Source organism: Mustela lutreola, chromosome 16 (genome assembly GCF_030435805.1).
Source record: "Mustela lutreola isolate mMusLut2 chromosome 16, mMusLut2.pri, whole genome shotgun sequence".
Classification (NCBI taxonomy): Eukaryota; Metazoa; Chordata; class Mammalia; order Carnivora; family Mustelidae; genus Mustela; species Mustela lutreola.
This window is the reverse complement of record NC_081305.1, coordinates 3,545,480-3,564,410: the sequence shown is the minus strand read 5'-3', so window position 1 is coordinate 3,564,410 and position 18,931 is coordinate 3,545,480. Positions and strand designations below refer to the sequence as shown.

The 18,931-nt window shown below is 56.9% G+C and overlaps 1 protein-coding gene and 1 long non-coding RNA gene across 7 annotated transcripts in view; both read left to right on the top strand.

Annotated features, from left to right (window-relative positions):
• GSE1 (Gse1 coiled-coil protein) overlaps positions 1 to 18,931 on the top strand; it is a 387,275-nt gene that overhangs the window by 10,252 nt on the left and 358,092 nt on the right. The window lies entirely within an intron of this gene.
• LOC131817444 (uncharacterized) lies at positions 2,628 to 17,551 on the top strand. 2 transcript variants are annotated; one of them, XR_009348510.1, is made up of 4 exons: positions 2,628 to 2,802; positions 3,122 to 4,075; positions 6,175 to 6,387; positions 7,254 to 17,551. It is a non-coding gene; the product is annotated as an uncharacterized LOC131817444 (long non-coding RNA). The 2 variants fall into 2 exon arrangements; XR_009348509.1 differs by having other exon boundaries at positions 2,628 to 4,075.

Below are 18,931 nucleotides of genomic sequence, written 5' to 3'. Positions count from 1 at the left end.
CTGTCGGGGGGCGGGGGCGGTCACTGATGGAGGTCCTACAAATGGGTAGGGTTTAAGTAAACATTGACTACAGAGAAATCTTCATCCTTGGGGATTTATATGGCGGTAATGCCATTTTCAAAATGTCCACATTTTATCCTCCTCATGTGTTATATGGATGACCGTGAAGGGTGGGGTGAATGGCCCTGTGGGGAGGTGGCAGGAGCCCCATTCTTCAGATGAAGAGGCCTCGGCTTGTAAACCTGGGAGTTGGGATCAAATTACTAACGGCAAATGGTGGGACTGGGCCGACACGTGAGAACAGGGTGGTCTGGCTCTACGGGGCCTGTCCCTGTCCCCTGGCCCGGGGTGAAGCGGCCCTTCCTGGAGATGGTGCAGGGCTGCCAGGGACCTGGCCTTTATCCAGCCCCGTCCTGCTTTAGCCACACAGGAGGCTGCCGTGGGTGTCCCAGACCAGCTTCCTTCAAGGGCCTTGGAGGACCGGGAAGCGATCAGACGCACGGCAGCGGCGTGTTATAGGCCGTCCTCGCCCTGTAAACCTCGGCTCTGGCTTCCCGACGAGGGCTCGCAGATGGGGATTAAGAGGCTTGTGTGGCTGCTGATGGGCTGGCCACAGGCAGGTGGGAGGCAGGCGTGGACCTAGCAGGACAGGGGCCCTGGGGACTGCAGCCCAGGGGTCACTGAGACCAGGGAGGCCGGGAGGCGCCTTCAGGCAGCAGAGGCTCTGAGGGCCTGAGAGCCTGGGTTGCCCCTGGCTGCAGCCCCGGCTCCTTTAATCTGACTCCTTTGAGTGGCTGCGGTTCTCCGGGATTTGCTGTTCTTTCTTTTGTGTGATTGTGCGACATCCAGGGGCCGCTGCACGAGGGAGGCCTGCAGGGTTCAGAGCCCAGCCTTCTGCTCCTTTCATAGAGCTGCTTGCCCCAGGGGCCTAGGGGCCGCCATCCCAGCCGAACGCAGCTCGGCCCTGGGGCCCCCCGGGGGGATGGGGTGAAGGGGGCTGGGTGTCCCCGGGCCATCGGCCCTGCAGATGCTCAGTGTGTTCCTCGGGCCGAGAAGGGCACGCATTTCCCCTCTTGTGCACGAGCTGAGGGTTTGCCCGTGGACCTGCCCATCCCCAGCCAGGTACAAAAGCTGGCCACTGTCCCCTCGGTCCGGCCGTAGAAAAAACGGGCCCTGGGACGGGGGTGGCGGGGTGTCAGACTGTCCCCCAGCAGCCTCTTTCCCCACCTTCTTGCGCTCTGTGTGTGAGCAGGAGGCTTGGTTGGTAGCAGGACCCTCTTTCCCTTCTTGAGGCAGCAAGAGCTTTTCTTGTCTTTTCAAAACCTGGTAGGGCGGTCGCGAGCCTGGTGTCGTGCGCTCCCGCGCTGCATGATTGCTGACCGCCTCCGTTAACGGGCGACCCGGACCCTGGCTTGCCTGTTAACTTGTCACTTGTCAGATGACTGGACAAGCCCGACCTCTCTCCGGGGGTTTTAAAGACTGGCTTTAGGGTGGGCCCCCAGGAAGGCAGGTGGAGGAGATGGGTGTGGCTGGAGGCCGGCTGAACCGGAAGGCAGCGGGTCCCCAAGGATGGCATGAGCGCCGGGGCGGTCAGGGGGGCGCCCTTCTTCCTCTGACATCCCCCAGCCCGCACCGGTGTTGGTGCTCCTGGCCGTGTGCGTGCTCGCCCCACCACGCTCTCTCGGGGGAGGGGGTTAGTAGCTACTATGGTTTGGATTTGTGCCTCCTCCCTCTTAACTTGGTCAGCTTTTATTACTTCGTGAATTTGGGGGGCTTCTGCATGTTTATGAAGGTCTTGCTGGCAGACTGGCCCTGTCGTCGCAGTGAGGTGCGCCCCTCTGTCTGTGGCGAACTCCGGAAGTCTGTCCTACCTGGGGTACCCCCCATCTGAAGATCAAGGCTCCTGAGGCTCACCGGCTGGAAGTGAGTTCCCCAGAGCCACACGCCTGGTGGGGTGGGGCTGGGCCAAGGGCAGGGGCAGGGGCAGGGGCTGCTCTTTCTGCCCCAGCAGCTGCTTTGGGGCACTGCGTCTGAGAGGAGCCCCTTCCCGGTAACTTTCTGGGTGCCTGCATTTTGATGTCATCCTTGTCGGAGGGCCAGAGCCGTGTCCCCGCCCGCCCTCCGCAGAGGACCCCCCAGGAGCCCGGCATCTGGCCTGCAGCCTACGGGAGCTCAGCTGAGCATGCTTGGAACACACTCTGGAAACTTCTCGCCAGACTCTGCTCCGGAGTTCCTAACCCTCCCCACCCCGTTTGGTGAGATTGTTCCGAGTGTGCTGGGCAGACTTTCTGAGTCCTCCCATGGAGAAAGCGTTTCTCTGGGTGGCAGGAGAAATGTTCCCTGCTCCCTGGCTTCCTTGGTCTATGGGGGCCTTTTGGAACTTGGGCCCAATCCACCTCCTGGTGGCTTGACCCCAGCCAGGCCCTTGGGGACTCTGCGCTGGGGGCCTGCCAGCTCCCCGGTTCCGGGGAAGAGCTGCCTCTGCCTTTGCGGGGCATTCTGGGAAACTCTGGGGCCCTGCAGGGAGCCTGCGGGGGGGGGGCGTTGCCTAGGAGATGTGTGTATGGGGCATTGACACGGAAGGGGGCGCCTTTGCTGCGGGTGTATATGGGGGGCATCAGCCAGAGTGGTGGTGGTGGGGGTTCTACCCAGCAGGGTTTCCCGGAGCCCCTACTGTGTGCCAGACGCTGCAGAGCCAGGGAAGCAGAGCGCGCGGCGGGCAGGACCACAAGCAGCAAGCTTCCCGAGTGGAGCCGAGTCCGGGCCTTGGGTTCCGTGAGACGCAGAGACACGTGTGTGATGGTAATGGCAATCAGTAGCAGCAGTGACAGTGGCCACACATTCAATGCTGGCAAGACGTTATCTTCCCGACCCTGTGAGTGAGGGAAGTCGGCACTTGTCTCTCCTGCTGGGTCCCTTGGTGACCTTGCAGGGACTCTACAAGGTTGGTCCCCTTGCATGGGGCTGGACCCTAGTTGGGTCCAGTGCAGCGACCCAGCCACACCCAGGGCCGGGAGGGAACTGTGCCCCTTGAGATAGATGGCTGTCACCTCTGTCCCCTCTGGGTCCGGGGCTGGGATGCAGGGAGCAGTCTCGCTGACACGCTGGCTCTGGGCCCCAGGGGGCATGACGGAATCGCGCGTGATTCTGGCTGCAGTGGCCCCAGGGCCGGAATCCGGCGGAACACGGTGTCAGCAGAAGCTGCCAGCCATGCAGCTCCGAGGCCCTGGCTGCGGGGAGGGCTGGGAGCAGGTCCAGGCTCCGCACCCCCGCCTTCCAGGGAGGGTCTGGGCACCCGCCCACCGGGCTGAGAGCCCTGCAGGCCTAGGGGCCTTTCTGCTCTGGAGAGAGAGACAAGGACATCGGACACCTGCCTCCCAGATTTCTCCCCTTCAGAAGGGCTGCTCCGCTCTGCCCCGTGTGCCCCTCCCAGCCACCCATCCGAAAGCTGTAGTAAGCACTGTGCCACTCCTCTGAGACCGATGGGGAGACCAAGGCTGCAGCCGCTCTCTGTGAGCAGGTGGTGGGGTTCGGCTACCGGCGATCTGGAGTCACATCTTGTAGGCACCTCGCTCCCTGTGTGGTCCTCAGCACGTCACTCTGCCTCTCTGAGCCTCACGCCCCTCACCCATATACCAGGACAATCTCAGGACCTCCCTCCTGGGGATGTCACCGGGCAGAGTCCCTCGTGGAGGGCCTAGCGAGCTGGCAAGACTCCGGAAGTGGTGACCAGTCAGTGGGAGCAGAGGAAGGATGGGAGGGAGGAATCTAAGGCCCCACTCACAGCCTCCAGGTCCCCTGGAATGAACATGCTGTGTGCCCTCGCCTGGACCTGTGAGCCTCAACTGGGGCTATGCATAGCCCATAGCAGAAGCCCCTGGTTAATCTCCCATGAGCCTTGGCGCCACTGCAGAGAATCCAGACCCCGTTCAAAATGACCATCACCACCCACTGTGGCCTCCGTTGTCTAAGAGGAGGCAGTGTGGGGGATGGGAAACCCGGAAGCAGAGCCCAGAGCACCTGGGACCCCAGCTCCCATCATTCCTTCTCTGGGCTCCCCGCGTTCATCTGAGAGGTGAGTGGTAGATGGTCCTTCCCGGGACTCCGGGCCCTGAGAACACCCCTGTTGGCCTTTGGTGGCATTAGCAGACACATGCCACCTGACTGCTTGTCTGTCTGTCTGGGGTGTTACGCGAGAATCACAGTAGCGGATGTGTCCCAGGGCTTGGCCCAGAGCACCGGCTCCGTAAATGTTGACTCGTAACTGTTTTTGTGATTTGTCATTCACTTACCTCCCCAGTCCTCTGTGTTACAGAGAGCTGAGCCGTGGACCTCAAACACACAGGGGTCTGGACCCTGTTAGTGGAACGGGGTGAACCAGGAGGGGCCCTGGGGGAGACAGGTCCCAGGAAGGGGGACATTATAGAGTCGAGTTAGGAGAATTTACAAAGACCCACTATTCTCGGTACTATATCCCCATTCTCATGTGCACATTTCTTAACCCTCAAAACTCCACGCAAAGTCAGATGCATGGATGCATTTTTCTGGGGGAGAAGATCAGTAACTCTCACCGGGTTGTGTGTCCTCCCAAAAGTAAAAAGCCACTGTTACAGGTGCACTTACCTGTACACAGACTTGTAAACTGTGCACGTGAGCCGGCCCCTCATTATTCCTTGAGAACGCCACACTTGTTCCCATCATTCTGTCTTGACACCTGTTCTTTCTTCCACTTTTCTGCCTGTTTCCTGCTCTAGGAGGCCTTCTCTGCTAACTGCTGCCAGCCGAAGGTTCGCTTCACTCCTGGCTGCTCTAGGCACTTCTCTATATGCAGCTGTTTCACACTTGCTAGTAAATTATCACTCTCTTATATGTGGTCCCATGTGGTCTTTGGAGCGCCTCACATGGGTGTGCCCTGTCTCTCCCACTAGATAGAGAAAGTAGCTGAAATTGGAATTTGGAATCCTTTGACCCTCCCCTGGTTTTTCTTTTATGTATTGATTACTCGCCTGTCCATGGCTGTGGCATTCCTGAGGAGCACCACAGCTGGCGGAAGCACTGTTGGCAAGATCAGAGTCTCAGAGAAGATAAGAGCAGGGGGCTGGGGGGCAGCGAGAGAAACAACGAAGATGGCATTAAGTATAAGTTTTCAAAAACCACCATAAATAAAAGTTCTAGGAGACATCTCTGCCAACACAAACCAGCTTTGTCCACGTCTAAAAACCAGCTCCAGTCAGTAACCTTTCCCTGAATTACGCTCTTCGATGGATAAGAGACTTGGCCACTGTCTTGATGTGCCGAGGGAGAATTCTCCTGTGAGGTTTCTTCTAGAGTCGGTTCTGGTTATTAATGTTTTTCAAAGACCTTATCATTTTCATCCTGATAGTCAAGTTAATGGGCATCACTTCTTTATAATACTCTCTTAGTGTTTTTCTAATGTCTGTGAGGTCTGTAGTGATGTCCCCTCTTTGGTGCTACTGGTCGTTGGTGCCTTCCCGTTTTCTTCTGAGTCCACCTAGCTAGGGGTTTATCAGTTTGACTGATCTCCTAAAAGGTTTTATATTTAAGAGACTGTGCCTTTTACAAGTTTTTTAGCCAGCCCATTTGCCCTTGCAATGTAATGTCTTTTGCGCCTGAACCCTCTCTTGCTTTTTTTTTTTTTTTTTTGGTAAGACAAGATGAAATGTTCATGAGACCACTAGGCTTTTTCCAGCTTATTAATGCTTACAGGAACATTTTCCATGCCCGATCTCCTCTCTCTGTGTTGTCAGTGGAAATGAGAGCGATTTCTGTCTATCGCCTGCCCTGTGACCTCTGTGGTAGTCAAGGTGGTGTGTCCTTGCACCCGGGGAGGCTTTATCCAGGCTTGCATAAATAAGACAGATACTAGACTTAAACGTTTGTTAATGCCGTTGAGAAAACTGCATTATGTTAGAACCACAGACTGTAGAGAATTGACAGCTCTCTCTATTATATTGGTGGCTCTCTTATTTGGAACATAAGCACCTAGGAATGTCATGTTTCATTTCTTATTACACAAAGTATTCACTGTTAAGAAGGTTTGTGTCCCTCCCAGGCTATGATGTATATTTTATCTGTCACACAGATAGAATTTGCGATGAAGTATACTTTATAACCATGATTGAAACTTCTGTTTCTTTTGTCTTTGCATTTAAGGCAAATCTCAAGAGTGTCCCTTCAGAATCCTAGAACTGGGAGGAAGCACAGAGATTCTTGAGCACAAAAGCCCTCACTTTGTCAAAGACTCTGAGGCCTGGGAGGGAAAGGGACTCACCCTTGAACTTGGGGCACTGTTCAGACACTGAGGCAGGATGCTGGTGTCCTGGGACCTCTCCGCTTCATCAGCCAAGGCTGTCCCTCTGGCTGCAGGTATCTTGATCTGTTTGCATTCACGATTTGAGGGGCCATGAGATCCCCAGACCCGGGTACAAAGAAGGCACTTACGGGGGTGAGGCCAGATGGCAGACAGCATCCTTCTATGAGCCTACCGCCCCTCCACCTCTGGTGCTACCCCTCCGAGCCATGGGAGGTTTTTTCCTGTAGGAGTTGGCATTCTGTTTATTTATTTATCTGTCTTTGGGGATGGGTGCAGAGGAGGGGAGAGGAAGAGAGAGAATCTTAAGCAGACTACGTGCCCAGTACAGAGCCTGACGTGGGACTCGATCTCACCACCCTGAGATCGTGACCTGAGCCGAAATCAAGAGTTGGGCACTTACCCGACTGAGCCACCCAGGTGCCCCCTTCTTTAAAAGAATTGTTTTAACTGCAGTTTTATTGGGATATAATTTGCTCTAAAATGTGCCCTTCTGAAGAGTACCATTCAGAGGTCGTATTATACTCAGAGAATGGGACAGCCATCACCACCGTCTAATCTTAGTAGAACATTCTGCATCACCCCTGAAAGACACCCCGTCCTCCCCTCCCGGCAAGTCCCTGACGACTCTGTCTCTCTGGATGGGCCTGTTCTAGACACTTGTTGTAGATGGAACGTGCGACACGTAGGCTTCTCTAGCTTCGCCAACTGTCGTCCAGGTCCAGCCGCGGTATAGCGGGTGTGGGCGCCTCTGCCTCCGTTGCGACTGAGTGGTGTTCTGGCGTGTGGATTTGCTGCGTTTGGGCCCTTCATCTGCCAGTGGGCATTTGAACTGTCTCTGCCCCTTTTTGGCTTTTGCCATGAATGCCGCTGTGAACACCCACGCCCAGGTTTTTGCATCGAAGTATTTCTTTTCTCTCAGGTGTTTACCTAGGACCGGCATGGCTGGGTCCGGTCCTAACCCTGTTCAGCCATCCAGGGACCCGACAGGCTGTTTCCAGCACAGAGTCTTCGCCTCCCACCAGCCGCGCGGGGGGATTCTTACGTGTGACTTGCTTTTCAACGGGGAGCAGGGTGGGTGGGCACGTTTCTATATCTGGACACATTCAGTAAATATTAAAGTTCTTTTCCACTCTTGAGCCCCTGTATCAAAATAGGATTTTAACACACACACACACACACCGGTTTTTTTGTTGTTTTTTTGTTTTCAATTTGGAAGGGACGGATCCCGGCTCCAGCACTTACTGTGTGGTCTTGAGCAAGTATCTTTCCTTCTCGGTGCCTTAGTTTCTTCATCTGTAAAACACTTGTGATCGGATCAGCCTCCAAGATGGGTTGGGGGGGGTTCGTGCGTGTGAAGCATTTGGCATAGTCCCTGGCAGGAAGGGCTGTTAAGTTTACATTACGACTGTGTGACTGTTGGAGAGCTTGTGGACGTCCAGAGGAGGAACAAAGGAGACGTTTTTGCCCAGCGTCAGCTCAGAGACAGCTCCTGTCCCCACCGTCATAGTTTCCCCCCACGCATGGTCCGCGCCTTCTTTCTCCCAAGTCCAGGCGAAGCTCTCCATACAGCTGTTCGTCTTGCTCTTGCTTCACGTCCCAGCATTAACATTTCCCAAAGTTGTTACAAGCACCGTTTTAATATCTTCCCAGGGTAAAGGGCCTTGCCTCCCCCCGTGGCCCCCGCGCCACTGGGCGCCGAGGAGACCTTGCAGCAGAACAGAGCTGTGGGTCCTGCCCTAGAACTACAGACACGTGTTAGCCAGAGAAGATCCCCTCGAGCTCTCGACGGGCTCCCGGCGTGGGTATGATAGGGTGGCCTGGAAGGCCTGAGCCCCCGAAGTTTCCAGAGTGTGTGTGGGTGTTGGGGGGAACATGCCTGGGGAGAGGGGGGAGGCGGCACCAAGGGTATCAGGGCGGCTTACCTGACGGTCCTTAGTCTTTGCTTGAAGTCTAACTTGTTCTGTGCTGGAAACTCAGAAGATAGAGCCAGAAAGGAAGTGAGAAAAGTCTCCCGCCGTTGCGAAAGCCGGAGCTTCCAGCCGTGGTCTCTGTGCACGGGCGTGTGCGTGCACACACTACTGTGGGTGCGGCCACACCATGTACCGTTTCCATGTGGGGTGTTGTGCCTGTCTCCTAGTGGGACTAAGACTGGGGACGGTGGAGCAAGATGCTTGGGTTCAAATCTGGGCTGTACCCCTCCCTAGCTGTGTGTTCCTGAGCTCGTCACATCACCTCTCTGTGCTGTAATTTCCCGATCTGGAAAGTGGGCTAGTAACGGCGTTCATAGGGAAGCGTGGGCAGGTCAGAGCACCAGCCGTTTGACCCAGACTCCTCCTGCACTCTCCATCCTTGGAGAAAAAGGAGTTTTATTGGCTACATAGCGACCCCTGGTCACCTGCTGCCTCACACCAAGGTTGTTTCTGGATTTTCTCAGGTAGGGACAGCTCTGCACTAAGCCTTCTTGAACCTCATTTGCCTCTGGGAAGCCTCCACCCTGGGCCTGTCCCCCGCCCCGGCTCCCACGCTTTGCTTCCTACCGAGTGACCTCCTGGACTGCTCTGGCCTTGCCTCGTGAGGCTGCAGAGAGCCCGGGGGCGGGGGGGGGGGGCAGTGGATCTTCGAGCCTCCCTGCTCCCCGTGCAGTAAGTGGTCCAAGGGGTGTGAGACCAGGAGGGAGAAACTGTCTTTGGCAGTCTCTGAGCGGCTTGCCTGGACCGGCCGTCTGTCGCAAAGGACGGGGACAGGAGGCGGCAGGCAGGGGTGGGAGCAGCCCAGCTCGCACCTGGGCTGGGGCTGGAAGCCACCTCCGCCCTTCTGGGAAGGAGGTGGGACCTGAATAAATGCTTTCCCAAACGAGAGTGCTTCTGCCTGCCTGCTGCCTGCTCGCCACCCAGCTCCAGCTGCTGTGGGGCCACGGGAGCCCCCCAGGGATGGTGTCCCCAGCAAACCAGCCTCAAGGAGTGCATTTCTCCGGGCTCTCAAGGCTTTATCCAAAGAATGGGGAAAACTCTTGAGCACCCACGACATGCTCTGTGTTCTCTTCCGCCCACTCCATTCTTCAAGGTTTGTTTGCTGAACACCCACTGGGCAGGGAGGCAGCCCAGAGGGAGTGATAAACGCACCCCCTTGTTGAGTATCTGTGCTGGCCCCATGCTGTAGGTGTGAGTCTGTTTCCTTTAAAAAAAAAAACCTCATTTTGAGGTCGTCATAGATTTACGTACAGCTGTGAGAAAGAGCAGACAGAGAGCTTGTACAGCCTTTGCCTCCTTAGCCCGGTGGTGACATCTTGCGTAACCATAGGACAGTGTCCCCAGCAGCATACTGACCTTGACACAATCCCCGGTGTTATACGTACTTGTATGTGTGTGCCTGTGTGTATCTGTGTGTGTGTGTGCCTGTGTGTGTCTCTGTGTAAGTATGTCTCTGAGTGTGTGTGTCTGGGTATCTTTGTGTGTCTCTGTGTGTGCTCTCTCTGTGAGTGTTTGTGTCTGTGTGGCCTGTTTCATTTTACAGGGAGGAAGTGAGGCTCAGGGTCAAGGCCTTGGCCAGGACCAGCCCGCCAGGGCGCAGCAGAGCTGGGCTTCATGTCCAGGCATTCTGACCCCACATCCCTGAATTACTCTGGGGAAAAAAAAGTCACATTTACTCTTCGATGCTGTTCTTAGACTTGTAATCCCTCTGGTCTCTGCGGCAGCTGTGAGCTGAAAACCCGGACCGGCTAGAACCGGAACATGTTGGTGCTGGGCTGTGGGCTTCTGTTTCACAGACCAGAACACTGAGGCTCAGAAGTGAACAGTTTGCCTAACGTCCCCCAACTAGCTGGTCTGGGGCTGGTCTGAGTCTCTCCCCTCATGGTCTACATGTGACAGGGACCACAATGAACTTCTTCTTCCAAGAGGTGAAAGGACAGAAGACACTTTTGATTACAAGTACCAGGCTCAGGATTACGAGGATTACGAGGAAGATAGCAGGGGGCATTTGGGAACATTTCTGGGTAGGAGGTGACCTCGGACACTTAGCATGCCCCAAATGTGTGCCAAGGAACACTAATGACTCAGGTTTTGAGGTGACTCTTCTTTCCTTGCTTACATATGTTTGGGAACTGTGGGTTAAAGAAATCAATACAGGGTTGGGTGCTGCAGGACTTATCAGTGCCTTTAAATATTTTTTTTAAAGATTTTATTTATTTATTTGAGAGAGAGAGCACGTGAGCATGAGAGGAGAGAGATCAGTGGGAGAAGCAGACTCCCTGCCGAGCAGGGAGTCCGATGTGGGACTCGATCCCAGGACTCCAGGATCATGACCTGAGCCAAAGGCAATCGCTTAACCAACTGAGCCACCTAGGCGCCCCTTATCAGTGCCTTTAATGCTCTGACGTACACTAATGGCCTTCTAAAGAGAGGACAGATTGCCATTCTGCACAGTATATTTCAGGAACTGCTTGGTAAGACGCACTGTGGTGTGAGAGTCTGAGGGCTGAGGACATCGATTGCTCTGATGTGTCTGGCCGTAGGGCCAGCAGCCCTCCGATGAATGTGGAGGCTCTTGCCCAGCATGGGAAAGGCTGCGGAGTGACATGACATGTGGGAAGTGGGATGCAGATCTGTCTACCCGCCGTGATCACAGCCATGTGCCTCTGCGTGTGTGCCTTGTGGACAAGGAGGGGAAGTCAGCTGTCTTAGGTTGACAACATTTCAGGTGATTTATTATTTTTAATATAAGATTTTTCTTTCTGAAACCAACAAAGGAGGTTGGGCTCCATTCACTGGGGCAATAAAAAGCCATTGTGTATTTGAAGCAAGGGCTGAAGGCAACCTAACAAAAGCGGTTTTAAGAGCATTTTTCTGTGTGGCGTTGGGGAGGCCAAGCTGCAAGGAGGAGGGGGCCCGGCAGAGAGCACTGGGAGCCGGCGGCGGTGGCCCTGGCCTCGGCCCGAGTGGTGGCTGAGAAGGGAGAGCTGGGCGTGACGACCTCACAGCTCTGTGCTTTCCTGGGGACCAGAGAGGTTATGTCACTTGCCTTGAGTCACACAGTGGACAGTCTGCAGACCTGGGACCTGGCTGTAGCTCCGAGTTCAGAGTCTTGGAACGTTGCGCTGTGGCACGTATCTGTCTTCGTCTGCATCACAGTTTTGCCAGCTTTCTGGGTATGTACTGCTTATCTATGCTCTAAGGAAGTAAGACTCATGTGTGTGTGTGGGGGGGGGTGTGCATGTGTGTATGAGTATGTGCATGTGAGAAGGGGAGCAGAGAATCCGGACGTCTGCTGCAGCGTGACCCCACGACTGTCTCCCCGACAGAGAACATTCAGGAAGCCCCAGGCCCCTGCAGCACCCCGACCACCGCGGGAAGGACGCAGACAATGAGAGCCTCTGCCCTGTTTTAATAAGCGTGAGCAGCTGCTTTTCAGTCACTTCTGGTCTGTAGGTCCTCGTTGGATGCTTTTGGGGCCAGGAGCGCTTCTGGATTTTTCAGCCCCATAGACAGGGGCTTCCGTGCAGAGGCTGTATTTTCTGGAACACCCAGTGGGGCCCCCTCTCATCAGCCGCCGTGGTGCTTGTGTACGGAACATGTGAACGTTCACACCGGGCGGGGACGGAGCTGAGGTAGAGCAGCTGGCAGGCTAGGCGGGCCTCACTGCAGAAGGAGTGGGGGAGACTCCAGGTCTCCAGGACTTCTGGCCTTGAGGCCTGGGGAAGGGCTGGGCGTCTGTGTTGACGCACAGGCATTGCGGCGTCCTGAGTAGGGGCGACTCTCAGTTTCGGTGACCAGGAGAGAATGTCCCTGTCTTGGATTTTTCCACGATTGAGAAGCCTGGGGAGGGTGCAGGTCGGACTGTACACTTGGGTGGAAGGCGGGGTCAGGTAGCCCAGAGCAAGGGAAGCGCTGGACGTTACCCCCAGACCCCCGCCCTGGGGGACTGCAGTGCCTGTGTGTGCCAGGGGGCACTGGGGTGTCTTGGTTGGCTCCGCCCTGTCCCCCCCCACCCAAGCTGCTGGAAGCTAGGCCTGCCCGGACCTTGAGCAGCCACATCAGCTCTCCTAGCAGTGGGTCACCGTCCTGCACAAATGCTCCCCAGTGGCCCTGGGAGGGAGTCCTGGAGGCCGCATGTGCGTGTTTAGACGGGGTGGGACCTGCTGGAATTTGCATTCCCTCATTCAGAAGCTAAATTGATCTTTTATTAAGATCAGCAAGATCCATTTTTAACTGAATTTGAAGGTCACTCTGTGCTGCTGTTCCTTCCCAGAACGCTGAGGGCGACTATGTATCCACAGCGCTTGAGGACCGGCCATCAGCCTTATAGTGGGCCACCCTGTGTCAGGGGTCCCAGGACCCCAGTACAGGACCCTGGGCCAGCAGCTTCCTTCCTGTGGGGTCAGGTGAGGGACCAGATATGATTTGTTCATTGGTCTACCATCTACCGGCCACCTCCCATGTGCCAGACACGGGGGAGGACCAGTCCTGGTTCCCAAAGAGTACGGAGCCCGGTGGGAAAGCTGAACGGATGGACAGAGGATTCCAGGACAGGGGGATGAGGGCTGGGCTGGGGTCAGCATTCTGGGGAAGGATTGTAGGAACACACTGAGGCCCCCCGTTCACTTGCGGAGGGGCAGGCCAGGCTTTGTAGCTTTCAAAAACCACATCCATATCCTAGTTTAGGGCCGAAAACCCCAGAGAAGCCAGCACGTCAGACTGTGGTTCTAGAAGATGAGACCTACGGGAGCTAGCTGTGTTCTTTCCAGCTGCCGGTGGTCGTGAGAGCGCCAGCCCCTTGGCCGGGCTAAAGTAAACACCTCTGTATGCCGGGTTGTTTGGCACTTTTCTCTCTGGATCAAGGCCACATGTCACACCAGTCAGGAACCTGGTCCCAGTGTCCCTGTTTCGTGTCCTCTCGGAGCGAGCCCCTTAATCGAGTGCCTCCATCTCCTGGTTGGACAGCGGGAAAATTCTCAGGGCCCCTACCCCGTTCCGGCTGAGAGGCCAAGGCCCACAGGACGGCGGTGTGTGCGCTCTGCGGCCATGTAAGCCAAGTCGGTCTGAGCAGAGCACAAGGCAGGCATGATTGTCTTCAAGTGTGTCTCTACTGTGCCTTTGACGTGTGGTGAGCGTATAGGGTACTTTCCAGATGCAGTCAGTGATCTACGGAACGTGCTTTCTCCAAGCCTCCTGCCAACAGCGCCTGTGTGATTGGGGAACCCTCCCTTCCTGGGACACTGAGCCAGGGCCCACCGGTTCCCCACTCCCGGGGCGTGGGTCTTCCTGTGGAGAGGTTCCCACCTCCCGGGAAGGCAGCCCTGATGGTCTGGGCCTGTAGCCTCCTGCCCGCTCCATCCCTCCTCTCTGCTGTAACCCTCAGGCCCACAGAATGTCCGGGAAAGGAGCCCGCATGTCCCTTGATGGGAAAGAAAAGCGGGCTTTCCTTCTGTGGCCGCGTGAGTGGGTGGGTGCGTGGCGGTCGAAGGGCACACAGTCCGCTCTCAGCCAAGGTGTTCCCAGGTGCCGCCTGGGGGCAGGCGCTGCCGCGGGGCTGGGTGAGGGGGCCCCTGGCTGTGGACAGCATAGACAGGAGCCTCCGCCGGCTAGGAGCTGACCTCGCAGCCAAGGAAAGAGACAAAAAAGAAGTGAATGAACAGAGCCTAGGGCAGGCGTGTCTGCTGGTGGCCTGGGGAAGAGGTGGTGGCCAATGGGGGGGTTGGGAAGGAGGTGGCCGTGAGTCCCCCTGGCCAAAGCTTGGCCTGAGGAGGAACGCCAACTCCTCCCCCTGTACTGTAGGAGGACCCGGTGGCTTTAGAGGTGCTGTGCGCTTACCCCCAGATGACCCTGGATGCCACTGTTTGATTCTGAAGAGCCTTGCAGAGGACCCCCCCACACACATACACCACCTCTTGGCACCCCCATGCCCAGCTCCCTGCTCTCTGGGCTTGGGTCCTGGCACTGGCCTTCTGGCCAGGCTGCCTCTGAGTGGGCAAAGTATGAGCTGGGGTATGGGGTTCCTTCTGTCCCCTGGTGGGGCACGGAGAGTACATAACAGAGGGGCCTGCTGTGTGTTCTGTCAAGGCATCCTGGCTTAACCTGCCAAAGAGGCAAGTTTGTTCACCAAGACTCCACTCCTTCATTTCTATGTAAATAGACACTTGGTTTCCTTGTCTGTCAAAAAGCATTTCAGGTGGGAACTTGGAGTTTGCGCCTCTTTACTTTTTCTCTCTGCCATCTAAGTTCGGGAGCTCAGGATCCAAAAAGGATGAAACAGGGCATTCCGTCCAGACGGCAGACTTTGCTCTCTTAGCCACGGGCAGCAGGGAGGGGGTTTTGAGCAGGAGCACAGTGTAACAAGAGGAGAGGCTGAGCCCCTTGTGACGGTCCAGGCAGTATCTGGAGGATGGTAGCTGGGCAAGCAGGCCAGAAGCTACTGCACTGGTCCGAGCACAGATGTGGGGGCAGCACGGACAGCCACCATGGGATGGAACAAGCTGGGCTTGGAGACAGGCTCCTGGGCCGGGAGCCCTAAGCACCTGCTCTGACTCTGCCGTGCTCTCTTTTCTCCTAAACAAAAATAGCTAGGACTGTCACCCTTCCTTCTGCCACTTGAGGACAATCCCACGTGCTCCCCTGCCTGCTCCCTGACACCTTGTCACTCTCTTCCTCCCCTTTCCTTCCACCTGCAGATATACTTGGGTCTCATTTTTGTCACTAGCAGGTGCTTGTCCTTGTGGGCCAATTTTATCTTCCCCTGTGAGGCTCCAGGTCCCTCAGGGCAGGGACCTCTTGAAAGAACCCTTGGGTGTCCTCCCTTGCTCAGCATCAGGCAGCCAGGCCAAGGCGACAGTGATCTACTCTCATCCTGCTGTAATGGGAGTAATTGTCTGTGGAGCGTTCTCCCAAGGGCTTCCGTCCCATTGTCCCGAGGCTGCCCGTCCTCTCCGTATCAGGAGCAGGGAAACAAGGAAACTGCTCAGAGGGGTCACTGGACTGGCCCCACGTCACACAGCTGTCCGTGGTGGAAGCTAGACGTGAACGCCGAGCCCTGGTCTCTGGGCCCCGGGTGGGTGTTTCCCAGCTGTGGGCTGGCGCTGTCACACGGGGTGACTTCCTTTCAGGGACCTGCAGATGCGGCCCTAACTGACAGTGAAATCACACAGAGAGAAATTTGTGGTTTTTTTGACCCTTTCTTTAGCCCTACTGCAAGGAGATGGCTCAGGGCTGGTTTCTCATCCAACGTCAGAATTTTTTTTTTAATTGTGCTAAAATGGATGTAATATAAAATTTGCCATAAGCCCATGGCATTGCTTTTTAGTTTTCAGACCCTTTTGGATTTCAGAATTGAGGATAAAGAAGGTAGTGCTTTAGTGTGAAATCCCTGTAGATAGGTTTAGTTAACGTCTGTGGCTGGTGACCGATACTGGCTTTTTAAAAAATCTTTAAAAGGTTGTTTTGTTTTGTTTTTTAAGATTTTATTTATTTATTTGACAGAGAGAGATCACAGTAGGCAGAGAGGCAGGCAGAGAGAGAGAGAGAAGGAAGCAGGCTCCCTGCCGAGCAGAGAGCCCGATGCGGGGCTCCATCCCAGGACCCTGGGATCATGACCTGAGCCGAAGGCAGCAGCTTAACCCACTGAGCCACCCAGGCGCCCCTAAAAGGTTTTTAAAAAGCAAGTTGATGAGGGAATGCTTGGCTGGCTCAGTCAGTAGCGTATGCAACTCTTGATCTCTGGGTTGTGAGTTCAAGCCCCACATTGGGCTTAGCCATTACTTAAAAATAAAATATTTTTTTTTTAAAATATGAGTTGATGGGAAGGAACGTTTCAGGGAAATGGTGGTCCCGGTGGGTGTTAGGGGAGCTGCCCTCCAGGGCTCCCTCCCGGGCCCTGGTGACCGTCAGCTCCCCTATATGTGATGTGTGGAAAGCTGGATTCCAGAACCGACCCGCCTACCCACGCAGGTGTCAGGGCCTGGACAGGAAAGGGCCCGGCAGCTGCCCGCCCCAGTCCCCACCGCCTTCCAGAATCTGGAATCTGGAGAAAGGGGCCTGAGTGCTGGGGTCCCCAGGATCATGGGACTTCCCGTCAAGGGCCTGGAAGTGCTGCAGGACGCTGAGGCCCAAGTGGCTATGAGGGGCCTGCTGAGGCCTTGGCCTAGCTCGTGGGGTCAGGGAGCCGCTGCTAGGCTGTGGGAAGCTGGAGGCCCCCAGAGCAGAGCGCGGCACAGGTGAGCGGGAGTTGCTGCTGCGCGGAAGGAGGCAGGTGCTTCCCCCGAGGCTCCCGGCCAGGTCGAGCGTCCCCACCCCGCTGTAAATATGTGGGGCCCTTTTAGGTGCCCCGTGTCACATGCTGTGTGGGGGTGCCCACATCCCCGGGTCCCTGCCGATCTCAGAAGGACCCACGAGAAGGGATTGCCACCCTCCCCCCACCACCCCGAGAACCCAGAGCGCCCTCTCCAGAGAAGCTGTGTGTCCCTTGGAAGGTACCCGTGGTCCTGGAGGGGACTCGGGACCATACCAGGAACCCCTGTGTGGAGCCTCACAGAAATCACACCAGTTCCCTTGTCTGTTTTCGCCTGGGTGCCCTCCTTGGGAGCCCACATGTGGTCTACCCAGGCCCAGAGTGGAGCCAGGCCCGGCCGGGGGTGGGGTGGGGGGCAGAGGCCTGGGGTGAGGCCTTGTCCCGCTGTCACCCTGGCGACAAGCTGCAGGCTCCTGGCTGTGCCCCAGCTCCTGGGGAGGCAGCCCTGGGCTCCCTCTCACACCAGCTCCTCCCCCCCACCCTCGGCCAGAACATCTGTGTGCCGCTGGGGAATGTGGCTCCCAGCCCTGGTCCACCCCAGAGAGGATTTCTTTGGCCTCCGGCCTTTCTTCTAGGAGCAGGTCCTGAGGAGCATCTGAGCTCTGAATTCACATCTGGCTCTGCGATCTCTCCCGGGGCCCCCACCTCTTACCCTGACACCCCCCGAGCCTCTCCCCCCCCGCCCCGCTGTCCCTCCCAGTGCTCCATTCAAGACGGCCACCCAGACAGAGCCTCTTGCAGGCCAGGCCTTGACCTGTGGGCCTTCTGGGCCTAGAGCGGGGCAAGGAGGAACATCCCGTCTGCCCAGATGGGGGTCCTGACCACAGCAGGGGCATGCGTGTGTGCAGAGCCCGGGGAGTTGAGTGAAGGGCCACTGTGGCTGGGCAGGGGCAGGGCCAGGAGAGCGCAGGGGGAGGTGAGGGCAGCAAGCTGGCAGCGTGGGAGGCCTGGGATGGGAGGGGGGAGATGCCCGAGATCTGGGAAGTCCGGGGGGGGGGGGCTGTGGGCCTGATCTGGGGCCGGGGGGGGCGCAGCTGACCCACGTGGCAGGGTGATGATCTGCTGCGTGCCCCCAGGAGGGCTGGCGGTCGCTGTGCCCGGCACCCCGATTTGCCTTGCGGGACACCGTGGGGAGAGAGGAGGGTGGACCGCAAGTCTGTTTCCCTGGAAGGAAACGGAGGCCAGGGAGTGGGCTTGTCTCTTCTGTAAGAGCTTTGTCGGGCTCGGATTCCCATACCGTGCCACTTACTCACCTGACCCGTGTAATTCGGTGGCTTTTGGGACGCATGGCCACCACCGCGGTCTGTTTTAGGACCTTGCTGCCCCCCCGGAGGGAAGCCCCGTCAGCCGTCACTCTGTAACCCCGCCCCCAGCCCTGAAGGGACCACTGGGCTCCTCTCCGTCGCTCTGGGTGTTTCCCTTCTGGACATTTGACGTGGACAAAGGCCCCTCACCTGTCGTTTGAGCCCAGCGTCTTTCACTGCCAGGCGCATCCGTGTTGGGGCCCGCGTCGGTCTTCGTCCTGTTTCGTGGCTGAGTGATGTTTTGTCGTGCGGCTCTGTTGCCGTCCGTTTCCACGTTGGTCCCGCGACAGGCATCCGCTGGCCGTGCACGGTGCGTGTGTAGACCCGTGTTTTCCTGCTCTCGGGCCGGTCGTGGGAGCGGACCTGCGGGGCCCCGCGAGGCCTGCCACACCGTCTTTCCCCGGCGCTGCCCCATCTCGCGTTCCCACCCACAGCGTACGAAGGTTCTAGTTGCTCCGTGTCCTCCCTGGCTCTGGTGGCTGCCTGTCTTCGTGCTTCTTGCCAAACTAGTGGGTGTGACATGGTCTCTCCCTGTGTTAAGAGGTGAGGTTTGAACTGTGGTCTTTCTGCCTCTAGAGGCCATGCCCTTCTACCCCAAGGGCTTAGCTGGATGTGGCTGTCCTTCCTGAGACTCCATTGTCCTCGGCAGCAGGCCAGCCCCTGGAGGGCAGGGTTGCTCAGCCTGTGAGTCCCCACGATGCCAGGCCGGGCCCCTTGCACCCCACCCCCAGCCAGCCGGGGCTGCTCTGCTCTTACAGCTCCTTTCTGGGTCTTCAGTCGAGGACCTAGGTGGGTGGTAGACCACAGGCCCAAAGTTCTGGAGTCCAGACTGTCAAAACCTCAGCTGGGGTGTTCTGGAGAAAAGCCCCTGAACACCCCAGAATGTTCTGGACAGATAGCTTGCCCAAATCATGAGTCATGAGAGTTCTCATCTGTTGGACATGTGCACGTGTCTTCGCTCACTTGATCCTCCCCACGGCCCTTGAAGAGATGAGTGCAGCAAATGCCCAGAGAG